The sequence below is a fragment of the Callithrix jacchus genome, chromosome 2, assembly GCF_049354715.1.
Source record: "Callithrix jacchus isolate 240 chromosome 2, calJac240_pri, whole genome shotgun sequence".
In the NCBI taxonomy this organism is placed as follows: domain Eukaryota; kingdom Metazoa; phylum Chordata; class Mammalia; order Primates; family Cebidae; genus Callithrix; species Callithrix jacchus.
In genome coordinates this window covers 117,601,061-117,614,500 of record NC_133503.1, presented here as the reverse complement: position 1 = coordinate 117,614,500, position 13,440 = coordinate 117,601,061, and the positions used below count along the sequence as shown (strand labels likewise).

At 36.7% G+C, this 13,440-nt stretch overlaps 1 long non-coding RNA gene across 1 annotated transcript in view; it reads right to left on the bottom strand.

The window, feature by feature from the left end:
* The window catches only part of LOC118151467 (uncharacterized), an 87,724-nt gene extending 78,456 nt beyond the window's left edge, over positions 1 to 9,268 (bottom strand). Inside the window, exon 1 of the long non-coding RNA XR_004739801.3 lies at positions 8,895 to 9,268. This is a non-coding gene — a long non-coding RNA (uncharacterized LOC118151467). The remainder of the gene's footprint in view (positions 1 to 8,894) is intronic.
* Positions 9,269 to 13,440: the final 4,172 nt, after the last annotated feature.

Genomic DNA, 13,440 nt, shown 5'->3' with positions numbered 1-13,440 from the left:
TCCAAGGTCTTTCACAGCCAGAATGCATCTTGCTATTGCTGTATTGATTAAACATTTGGATAGTTAATGAAAACAGCTCAGCCCTTTTAACCTGCCATGTGCAGTATACAAAAGAAAGAAAGACCTCTAAAATAAGCCTTGAGGATATACTTTTCTTATTTTCGAATTTGATAAAATATATCTTTCCAGACAGTAGGATTATAGCAAAGTATTATAAAGCATTCAATTTGATCTTGAATTGAAAGACTTTTGGACTTTTCTGGACGGTTCTTTAACTTTATTTCTCAACATTTTTAAAGATTTAGTTTGACAAAAATTGGGTATATTTATGGGGTGCAATGTGACGTTTTGATTTATATATTATAGAAAGATTAAATCAAGCTAATTAACATACCTATCACATCACCAACTTATTTTTTTGTGATGAGAATGTTAAAAATCTATTCTTTCAGTGATTTTGAAATATACAAGACATTATTACTAACCATAGTCAGAAAGCAGTCAAAGTGGCTGTACTAATTAACATTCCCACAACAGTGTACATCCATTCTCTTTTCTCCATGTTTGCCAACACTTGTTATCATTTGTCTTTTCCAGAGCAGCCATTCTAACAAGTATAAGGTGATATTTTATGGTGATTTTAATTTGCTTTTTCCTTATGCATAGAGATGCTGATCATTTTTAAAATATTTCTGTTGGCCATCCATAACTCTTCTCTTGAGTATGCCTGTTCAGACCCCTTGTCCATTTCTTTTAACTGGATTACCTATTTTCTTGCTTTGAATTGAGTTCCTTACATATTTTGGATATTAGCTTCTTATCAGATGTATAGTTTGCAAGTACTTTCTCCCAATCTGTGACAGAGAATCTCTTCACCCTGTTGTTTCCTTTGTTGTCTAGAGGCTTTTTAGTTTGATGCAATCTTATTTGTCTATTTTTGCTTTTGTTGCTTGTGCTTTTGGAGTTCTGTGCTAAACACCATTGCTCAGATCAATATCATGGAGCTTTCCCCCTATGTTTCCATTTTCTTTTTTTCTTTTTTTTTTTGAGAAAGAGTCTCACTCAGCCACCCAGGCTGGAGTGCAGTGGCACAATCTCGGCTCCGTACAACCTTCACATCCCGTGTTCAAGTGATTACCCTGCCTCAACCTCCTTAGTAGCGGGAGTTACAGGCATGTGCAGCACGCCTAGCTAATTTTTGTATTTTTGGTAGAGATAGTGTTTTGCCATGTTGGCCAGGCTGGTCTTGAACTCTTGATCTCAAGTGATGTGCCTGCCTCGGCCTCTCAAAGTGCTGGGATTACAGACATGAGCCACCATGCCCAGCCTTCCGGGCCTGTGTTTTCTTCAAGTTGTTTTATAGTTTCAGGTCTATGTTTAAGTCTTTCATCCATTTTGAGTTTATTTTTGTATGTCTTATGGGATACGGGTCCAATTTTATTCTTCTGCAAGTAGATATTCAGCTTTCTCAGCATCATTATTGACAAGCATGTCCTTTTCAATTGTGTGTTCATGGAAACTTTATCAAAAATCAATTAACTATAAGTACTTTGGTTTATTTCTGGGATTCCTATCCTGTTTCTTTGGTTGATGTGTCTGTTTTTATTCCATTAACATGCTTGTCTCTGTTTGCTGATAACATAATCTTATATATAGAAAACCCTAAAAATTTCACCAAAAAACTATTAAACTGAAAAACAAATTCAGTAAAGTTGCAGGTTAAAAAACCAACATACAAAATTCGTAATATTACTATACACTAACATTGAACTATCCAAAAGTAAAAATAAGAAAACAATCCTATTTGCAATAACATCAAAAATAGAATACTTAGGATTAAATTTAATCAAGGAGATGAAAGATCTATCTATACACTAAAAGCCATAAAACACTGTAAAGGAAATTGAAGAAGATACAAATAAATAAAAAGATAGCACATGTTCACAATTTGGAAAAATTAACATTGTTAAAATATTCATACTACCTAAAGCAATCTATAAATCGAATACAATTCCTATCAAAATTTCCATGTCATTTTTCACAGAAATAGAAAAACAATCCTAAAATTTGTATGAAACCAGAGACTATCTTGACTGTCCAAAGAAATCTTGAGCAAAAAGAACAAAATTAGAGGCATCACTCTCCCCATCTCAAAATATATTATAAAGCTATTGTAATAAAAACATTCCTTGACATTTTAAGTGGATTAAAATCTCACATCTTTGCCAGAATTGAGTCGTGTTCTTTATGCCCATCTGAATTCAGTGCACCCTCAATTTCCTCTTTGGATAGAATACTCTTGACATTCAAAATTGGAGGCCCCCATTTGGGACTCACTAGTTCATTTCTACCCCTAGATTTGCCCTTCTTGTCATATGTGCCAATATTCTCAGACTGTCTTTCCTCATGTCTAATCTCAAATAATCTCAATGTTTCATTTCCTCTGTTAAGAATATAAAGGTATCAAAATTGACTTTTGTTGTATAAATCCCTCACTTTTGCTTCCTTTTCTTCTGTTAAATCTTTTGCCCTTAAGTGATTTTTCTTATAAATGAATACTTCTATTCCTCATTTAGGAGACCACCAATCTCTGCCATTCTCCCCTTCTGCTTTCTATCAACCACTAAGAAGCAGTTATACACCATTCATCTCACATTCTGCCACACAGATCCATTTTGGACTTCCAGTTATATCCTCTATCCATTGTACAAAATATCATGAGCAGTGTGTTTATTTCATCTGTTTACATTGTTTAACAATTTCTAACACAAATCAATTTTTCATGAAGTTGTTTGATCATAAAAATCATCAACTCTGATCAGATCTACTGAATGATTATATTCAAGGGTAGGACCCAAAAATGTGTAGTTTAACAAGCACCTAGGGAAGTTCTTAAGGTCAGGAAAATCTGTAGTTTACTGACTTAATCCATTCTTCATCCATTTTTTCTGTAAAGCCATATACACATCAAGTGATAATTAAAAATGCATCTGTAATAAGATTTTGTTTCATTAAGTACAATTATTGAGCACTTTGTATATGCAGTAATTTACATATGTTATCTCATTTACCTTGCTGCTAAGTACATCCTACCTGGTTTTGTTTTTTATTGGGATGTACATGACTGTGTGTGTGTGCATGTGTGTGTGCACAATTATATTGCATAGATTGTAATGTCTATTTTGAGAGAAGACTTTCTCTCTCTTTTTGGCTTTGACAAAGCAAGTTGCCATGTTGGGAGTTGCCATATGGAGAGAGGTCACAGAGTGGCCCTCTGCCAACAAGCAACAAAAACTGAGACCCTCAGTTTGGCAGCCTGCAAAGAGCTGAATGCTGCCAATGTTCATATGAGCTTGAAAGCAGATCCTTCCCTGGGCGAGTCTCAGATGAAACTGCAGCCCCAGCCAATACCTTGATTGCAGCTTTGCAAGACACTGAAGCAGAAAACCCGCTAAATTGTTCCCAGACTCCTAAAACTCCCAGAAACTGTGAGATAATAAATATGTTAATTGTCAAGTTCTAATATTATTGCACAGTAATAGATAACTAATACATAACACATTTACTTCATAGCCATTGTTATTTTGAGTCCCATGGCCTTTTAAATTTTGGGGTTCTGACTTAATTACATTTCTAGAAAGTGCTATGATCTCAATTTACCATCATCTGTGCATTTACATTATGATCTAATATGCACCCTAGGAAGTAGGTATTTTATCTACTCATGTTATGAAAATAATATCCCTATATATTTTCCACCTACACTTACTCCTAGAAGAACAACCTCATCATTCATAAGCTAGAACAGTACAAATCAGTTTGCTTTCAGAGGTGTAAGTTAAATGAAATAAAACAGACTCTCTGCTTATTTAATCAAGGATAATAGGCTATTTTTTTTTTTTTTAAGATGGGGTTTCACCATGATGGCCAGGCTGGTCTTAAACTCCTGACCTCAGGATCCACCCACCTCAGCCTCCCAAAGTGCTAGGATTACAGGCGTGAGCCACCACACCCGGCCTATAGGCTAATTTTTGTAAATAAAAATGGCATTGCAAATCTAGACGTTTGGTCCATGTTTCGTTTATGGTGTTTTTTCTATAATTCTGTCAAATTCATTATCAGCCTCAATGCACATCCTAAATTCATTATGACCAATGGGTGTACTTTTGTAAAGCACTGGTTGCAGATGAATCTTCCAGCAGAAATCCAGACATAAAGTAAAAGTATTGACACAACCAGGAAAAAAATTGCCATCATCTATGTGGTACCTAGTTAGCCACAGCTGAGGAGGAAGTGTAAGGAGTGGAGAGATATAAGACATAAAATGTATGCAATGTAGCAAGCTCGTGATCACAATGGACAGGTTCCTCTGTTTGCTAAAAATAGGGATCTCATTGTGTAGTAATTATCTCCCTCAAGGTTTGGAACAAGATGAGAATCTTGCTCAAAAATAGGTCACTATTAACTGGAAAATATAATTCTAGTCTTAAAAAAAAAGACTAGAAAATTAGTGGCGGGCATTAATTTCTTGTTATTTATGAAAGCACTTTGGGAGCAAGGTCCATTGAGTCTTATTTCCTTTTTATGGAAACAGACACCATTATTCAATTTTGTCCTATCTTTTCATTAATAGGTGTAAAACACCCCCAGGGAGTTCCAAAGCTTCAGTGGAAACCAGAAGCAATATAGTAAGTCTATACCTAAGTGGCTCTCACGCAGCCTAGGAGTTCTCCAAACCAGAGGAAGCCCAAGCAAGTCTCTACGAGGCTGGTTCTGCCTTCTCAAGGGGCAAAATGACAATATTATTTGAGCACTGGTTCCTAGCAACAAGGACTTACCCCATTATCTCACATTCTTTCTTTAAGAGTTTCCTTGTTTTAAGAAAAATTCCTGTTAGATACCTCCTTTAAGGTGCACAGTACACCAGACAGTAATAAAGTCCCAAACTGAACTTCTTAATAAAAATAATTTTTAGATGCCTGTCTTCCTGGTTGAAAATATGGGTCAACAGAGGACAGTGGCTTATTGAATGAAGGAAAGAAAAACTAAACCAGAGAAAAGGGGAGAAATAACAAAAAAGATCCTAAAAAATTTTACCTTCCTCCACTCTGGACTAACTAAATAGATAACACAAAATATTGTTCATATTTAAGCATAAAACTCTGTTAAGGGCAATCCTTTGAAGAAACCAAATTCTTTTTTGGTGTTGTTCACTGATAGTAACCCGAACACTGATGTTAACGTCTATTTCAGCTATTACATATTCTTAGCAATGACTGAAAATTGTTCCTCTGTTAAACCCACATAGCATAGAAAGAGATGCTATATGGTATAAACACATATAGAATAAAAATATTAAAATAGTTTATTTAAAGTAAAATAACATTCACTCAGCTATATTCATAGTTGAAAGGGTTCCAGATTTTGTGCCCGATAAAACGACTGATCTTATCTACTACATAATACATCTTCTCTAATGATGAATTGGGGCAAGATAAGCAGGCAGCCAGAAACTTAGAACACTGATCACAAGGAGATAATTGTGAGGAACTCAGCAAAGTTTTTTGAAGAAGATAAGAAGCTAGACCTCTGTCTCAGGAGGTTACTATTTGGAATTTTAAGGACATCAGTCACCCTTCTCCCTTTGAAGCAGAAAGAATAAAAACAAATAAACAAATAGATGACAGTAGCATGGAAGGAAAAGAGATTGAAAAAGGATGAGAGGGGAGAATATAAATAATTTAGAAGAAATCCAAGAGTTAAGGCACTTTCAAACTATAAGTGGTATGAACTATACGCATAGGTTTTGAACAAAAGGAAATGAGAATAATAATAAAATAAAGCAGTGGGGTGGGAAGAATCATAAACTGTACCTGAAAAAGACAATAAATCTGGGTCTTTTTGAGGAAGCAAGTATTATTGGCAATGCATTGTAAATAGATTTTTTATTATAGTTAGCTTTATTAAAGATAGTCAAAAAGCTAATATCATGTTCCTTAAATGACAGTGAGACTTACACCTTCCATAAGGCCAAAAGCCTTTCCACCAAGGATCAGTTGAGCAACGCCTCACTCCCAGGCTCCAATCTTACACTAGGTAGGGAAGGCCTTGGAGCCCTTTACCCATGACTAGCTTATGACAGAATGCGCTTTCACTCGCTCCAAAGAGGCTGGGAGTGCAAGGCAGGGAGGAATTTTCAGGCTTCTAGACCAGCCCCAGGCTCCTGGTACAGGGAAGAACAATAGCAGCTGAATTGCTTGGGAGAATCCAAAGCAAGCCATGTTTAACATCAGTAACAATTTTTATGCCCACCCCAAGGGCTGATACACATTCATTCCACATCCTCTTTCCGCACCTAAGTGACTTTGACCTCACTTCTCCATACCCATGAACCATAAGACATTCCACTTTTTGCTCTTTCATTTTTGCCTTTATTGGATAGTCCCCAATCTGTTATGCCATTCTTAATTTAAATCACAGAGCATGAAACTATGCCATAATCCTGCTTATTATGTGATTTGCACCCTCCAGTATTATGCATGCTTCTTTCTGGTATAATTTGTATTTACCAGGTTACTTGTATTTAGTGCATTTCATGTTTGTCTACCCATGCCCCTCTTTTTATCATTTTGCCAATTGCTCAACTCGTTAAGTTACCCAGTGGATGTAAACCTGAGCATGAATGACTCCTCTGCTGACTTCTCAAGGTCATCTTGAATTATAAGTCAGTCTTCCAAGGTTCTTGTTACCTCTCCCAACTTAGAGTCCTCTGTGAAACTTTATGAGCATGTTCCATATTTTATCATCCAAGTCACTGATAAAATGTTAAATATTACCACCCTAGACAGACCCCTGCAGAACATCATTTTATGTGTCCTTTTAGTTGCCTCTGAAACATTAATAACTTCTCATTGAATATGATCCTTGAACCAATCTGTACCCAACTAAGAGCCAGAACTGTATTTTCCTAGATTGATAGTGCTATTTTAAATCTATATGCTACAACCCTGAGAAAGGAATTTTGTACTCTTCTAGGCTCTTTACAGAGATAGAAAAGATTTCAATTTTATCAGCTTAAAACTGACCAGTCAACACATGCCAAACAATAACCCTGGGTAATTTAGCACTCTTCATAAGGGTGATATTTTCAAAAAGCTATAAAAAAGAACTTTCTATTAATAACTCTGACTATAAAGGTTCATCCCGGGCTACTATTCTCCCCTCTTTGAACTTAATGACAACTCAAGTCAATGCCCTCTTTTTTTCCTTTGTTGCAGCTGCTATTGGGTTGGAAAAGACTGTTGTTGGAAAGGACTGTTGTCCAGGCTCCAAGAAGTCCAGACAAGGTCTCCAGAGACTCTCTATTTTTCCTCCAGATCCTTTTACTGACATTAATGATGAAGCAGCTTTGTCTGTGTCTCTGCCTTGGTTAGCAATGCCTTAGTGACAGGGCAGCTCCAGATGCATTAGATCAGCAGCTGATGCCATCATGCGAATGTCTAACACTTACTTTAGGTAGGTGACACTTCTTAATATTCAATCCTGTCTTCACAATGCCGACTTGTCCCACCGTAGATGGGTGTTCTTTTTATCATTATTTTTGGGACTGTTAATGTTTTTGCTTGTGATTCCTCTAAAGAGTGTTTAAGAAAAAAATAATTATTCATAACCTTTAATGCTAGAAGGGCAGTGTAGTTTGCCTGCAAGAATATGCATCACAGAGTTCTTGTTTAGAAATGGTAATTAATTTTACAGTCAACAGTAGTGTGACACACTGTCTCTGACTAGACGTCCACCGTGGCTTCCTGCCAGTCCTTTGGAAGAATATTAATTGACGTCCAGTGCTAAGCAGCCTCTTTGCTGTGTATTTAAATGAAACAACATGCTTTAAATTAAACAAATAGGTTCTAAATTTGCATATTCAATACAGGTTCTGTATCTTGATAGCGCCAAAATACACAGTTGGTTTATATCTTTATTTTTCCTCTTTTTTTTTTTGTTCTCATTCTTATACTCCTGACTCTTATAAAGCCCTATTATTTCCTTTCTTTTATTTTAACTCACTGCTTTTCTTCTAACGTCTTACAATATCTGCTTGGGCGAATTTCTACGACAAATACTCTATTTCTCCAACAATCCTGAACAATTTATTCCTAGGTTGCTGCTCTTTCTTTTTGCAAGGTTTCTCCAGTGACAGTCTTCAACGATTTTAGTAATAATGGATATGACATACATATTAATTTGCCAAGGATGTTAGATTAAGTAACACAGTGAATATATTTAAATAAATAATAACAAAATTTTAAATGACCTTGACCGTCAGAGAATTGGGCACATAAACCAGATTTAGTTTCCTGGGAGAAATTACATGAACGTTCATACTGAGGGGAGAAATAACGGTCCACAAATTGAGGATGGAAGTAAGGTTAGATACAATGGAGGTGGGTTAGGGAGGAAGAGGCCTGCCTCTATATAGCCAATGGCCAGGATGATGAATTTGGTATGATGAAGCCGTGATACACAGATGTGGAAACTGGAATATCAGACAGCATGTAAAAAATACAATCTATAATTCATTGATCTGTTAGGATTTTTTAAAACACAAACTAGTATTTAGAAATCCACAGCTTATATGATAAGAACACTGGAAAATTTCAGGTAGAAGAGTGGCGTTTAAAAATGAAGGTTCATTGATACAGGTATGTATATTCCCTATATTAGCACAAAAAAATCAGGTGATTGAGCTTTTCATAATATTCATCACCTGTTTTAAAACAAAAACAAGAGTCATCTGTAATCTACATGATTTTGTTTGGAAAAAAATATGAATTCAGTTATAACATTTGAATACATTATTCACATAATAATATACTTTTAGATCTGGCAGTAAGTACCTTTCTTCTTCTTCATCTTCTTTTCTTTATACAGCAGCAGAAGACTTTCTTCATTTAAAATCTTACAGGAGATCCCTGTGTTCAAAAGAAAACAAAAACCAGTAGGAGATCTGGAGCCCAGCCAGCACTGTCCTCTTTCCACCAAGAGGAGAAAACGGATCCAAACTGAGATGGTAGCTGATGGACGCCTGGAGAATCAGAACTTTAGTGCCAATGATGTAATTAGAACCCAGGTCCCTGGCCCCCCAGTTCCGGGCTCTTTCTACTGTTACACACTGTCTCCTGCAAAAAATCTTGTTTATCGCAGATTTGTTGCACCCCCCTTTTTTGCAGTCTTTGAAATTTCTTTTCTCGTGTTCTCTCACTTATTTCCCAAAAGCCATTTGTTATGTAACAGATGCATATGTGTTCCTGTTTATAAATATTCTACAGTAAGTGAAGAAAATATGAGGAAATAAAGGGAAAAGGCTAATAGGACTCTCAAACCCTCTATCGGGAAATGTCGGGAGACTGGGCTGTGTCCCAGGGGCAAAGGTCACAAAAGAAGAACAAACCCAGGAAGCTGAAACTGGTCTTGTAGGTTTGGATCCCATCCCACTCGTTTTCCTCTTCATTTTCAGTCTGTCCAAAATTAAGATGTTTGGTGTTACGGAGGTTCACCTTGGAAAAATCAGGAGGCCGCCGAGTGTAACTGTGGGATTGGTATCACAGTAAGCAAGAAGCTTAAAATCAAATCCATTACCAGGGAATTGAATCTAGGGAACATGGCTTCATTAAAGAGTATGACTTCATAAATAACTACACATAAACAGACTGCTTTGCCTTAGAGACTAATATATTTCAAAATTATTATCTACTTGAAATATTTACCTAAAAGAATTCACAATTAGCTTTCAATATTTAAACAGTACATTATAAATGAAATGTTTATAAATATCAGAAACAAAAGCCACTTCATTACGGTATGAACATATGCTAACATGCCACATACTGCTTTTGAATTTAATACTAATATAGTTTTTTAACTGACATAAGGGTTTTGATAATAGCTGATATAAATATATGAAATGTCAGATTTAGAAGATAGTGTTTAAACATTTGTTTTTTAGAGAGTATTGTTAAACTTAACTTTTATTAACTCTGAGAATCAAAGAGAAATATGGTGATACTAGTGAACCTTTGAAAATCTTTTGTTTTATCACTTTTAATGCATGTTTAATATTTAACATTCATCTTATTACAGATAGGAATTGTGAAATGCTTGTGCTGTTTCTAAACAGTTTTAAAGTTCAATGCACAGTCACAATTCAGAGGGGAGATTTCACACATTTATGGAAAATAAGCCATTTTTGCAGTAAAGTTGCAAAGTGTGAAAGAATTCTTGTTTTATCTGCCTTACTTATCATGTTTATGAGTTATTTTGCCTGGAAGTAAATTGACAAGTTGTCAATGAACAATAGACAGTGCCCCAGCTAGGCTTTTCACAGGTTCAGATGCCTTTGGGCAAAAGGGCTAAATCTGTAGTTGCAATCTAGCATATGGAGCACTGAAAAAAGTGGCAGCAGGGTGAGAGACATTCCCTGCAAAATGCATGCGGTTGTTGCTCTCTAACCAATCTGCTTGGACCACTGTACATTATGAATTCAGGTACCATCGTCTTGCCATACAGGAATCGGATGGCTTGCCTCCATATAATAACTTGTTTCTGTTTATCATAGTGTACTTTGGTCCACTTTGTCATTTTAAACTATTTTATCCCTCCAAACAATTATTATTAAAAATTCATTTTTAGTATTAAAAAGCCACTTCCCCATTCTAGATGGCTCTCTATTGAAAACTTCTCACAGAATCGCATAGGAAGAAAAGCAATCTCAGAGACCCTTTTTTCAGTGGGTAAGGGTGGGCCTTGACATCCACTTTTACCCACAGCATCTCAGAATTACCCAGCCACAACATTTCATGTATTTTTCTCCCATCTTATGTTTCCCACAATGCTATTGTGGGTCTATTTTATGATAACTCATACAGCTGAACAGATTACTAAACAGCTAAGTGGGCTTTCAGTAGATGGCACTCTTTGTTCTGAATCAGCCCAATATTGTTTTGCCACTTCACTCGAAGGCCAGCTGTTCTTTGAAGCTCCTGCCCTCCAGATATACCACTCTCTAAGACACAGAGATGGGGATTGGGGTAAAAGTTATGGGTGGGATTTCTAACCCAAGAAACAAGGAGGACACAAACAATGTAGCCTCGTTAGTAAGAATTAACTAGGAAAAAAAAATCCTGAAGTTTGAATGTAAGAAAAGCCAAGTCCAGGGTCAGTGATGGATGTGGTTAGACTCAAAGAGACAAGGGTTTTAATGTAGTCTTGAAATAAGCTCAGAGAAAGTGCATGTTAGAAAGAAGTGATGTGTTAGGTGACTGGGATTTATAGGAAAGCCTAAAAGTGATGACTATAGACATTGATGGGCCAGCCAGCTCACAGAGTATGGGAAGGTCAGGCCAGACAAAGCAGGAGTATATTTCTGCTCTCTAGTGGCCTCTGGTTTATCATGCACCCCTTTTCTATCTGTCTCCACTTTCATTGGTGACTCTTGTACCTGGTTCGGACTCTTCCTAATCTCCAGGCAGCATCTCGTGTCACTTCTAGATTAAATAGAAGTACATTTAGTATTTCTCTTCTCCTCCTTTGAGAGCTTCCCTAGGCTCTCATCTTCATTCCATTATAACAACTCAATGTCTTGACCACATCCTGGACCTTGTCTCCACTTACAAAATAATTCACTCAGTGAGTGGAGTCTCCTGCTCTAATTCACAGCGTTATAATGTATGGATAGTGTTATAATGTGCTCCTGCTCCTGTGTTACCTCAAAACCTGCTCTTCAAGCTTAATATATTCCCCAACACCTCAACCTGTACCTATTTTAGTTTCCAATTTCACCTACCTGATTTATCTCACTGTTAATATAATAATTTAAATGACAATATTACCAAAACCTCCAATTCACTCACTCCCATAATGCAGGGTACAGTGAAAAAGAACATTTCTAGAACCAGAGAGAACTACGTTCAAATACAGGGTTTTGCCACTTTGGAAAACCTGCTATTTCTAACTTTGTTCATCTGTAAATTGGACCCAACATCTAACAAATGGCTTGTTTATTGAGAAATTCCTGCTGCTTCAGTGAAAACACAGGTAACGTCTCTTCACAATGGTTTCTTCTCCATCATCTTCCCTTACTCTCCTGCTGTCCTGCAAATTCCAGCTCGGGGATTAGCCCTTCTATTCATTTTGATCTAGGCTCCTAGGCTGCTGAAAGCACCCAGGAAAATCTCATGACTGTGCTAGTAATTTCTGAAAATTTAGGAATTTCTACTAATTCTTGAACACTACCCTAAATTTGTTGGATCTTTACTTGACTCCTTTTCCTACTCTTCCAAACCCTTCTCATTCTCTTCAAGCCTCCTCTTGCCCCACTGTCCCTAGGAAGATGGTGATGCCTCTTCCTTTTCAGAAGGAAGAAAATAGAGTTCATCAAGCATTAAGTACCTCAATTTTGTCCCTACCCTCTCTTGATATGTATCTGTCATTACTCACCCTTACTGTTAACTTTTTTTAAGAAGTGGTGTTCTATTCCTTTCAAAGGCCAACTCCTTCACCTAAGTTCTTTACCCCTTTCTCTCTCTATGCAAAGTTGCTATGTGAAGCTCATCAATATTTTAAGGTGCCTTCATGGTTATGTGGGACTAGTTTTAATGCTCAAAGTAGGAAGAGCCTTATCTCTTCTGGTCTATAAGTTAAACTTTACTTGGCCTTTGCTGTCAACCTCTACCCCTTTGCCAGTTTTTGCAATCCTTTATAGGAATTAAGTGATTTATATTTCATTTCTTCCCTTATCTTCCCTCTGGAGGTTGGTGCTAATAAATGGGGAAGTGGCCAGGAGGGAGGAAGATGCCAAGCACGGGAGAGAGGAGTTTGTCAGGAAAAACCTATAAAATGAAACATGTAAGCCAGATAAGCAAAAGCCAACTGTTAATCTGTTTGAAAACAGATATACTCTAGGATGATGTCAAAATTAATTAAGACACAGAAAGCAATCAGAGTTATAAAATATGCTCCCAGTTGTTTGAATCCTATTTCCCCATTAAAAGAGTGTTATCCAAGGTGGACAGGTTACCAGAGTACTAAAAGCTTGTGTAATCTTTATGTCTAATATACAAAAATGAATACCATAATTTTACCTGGGTTCTGAAACATGCATTCTAAGTTCCACCTGAGACCCCAGAAACCCACATTCAAGGAATATTAGGGAGTCAAGCAGGATGTTCTTTATGTGCCTGTTGCAGGAACATTATCTCACACAGGGTTTCTCTCATGCTTTCACCACAACATGGCAACAGTCATCAGCACAGGCTTCTGTGACTAAGTTATCGGGGGTTTTCCCCACACACCAAGCATTGGACACCAGCTGAATGTTCTCTAATGTACATTAGATTTGATTCCAACATTTGATTACAGTAAATCTACCTGTAGATAGATAGTGTC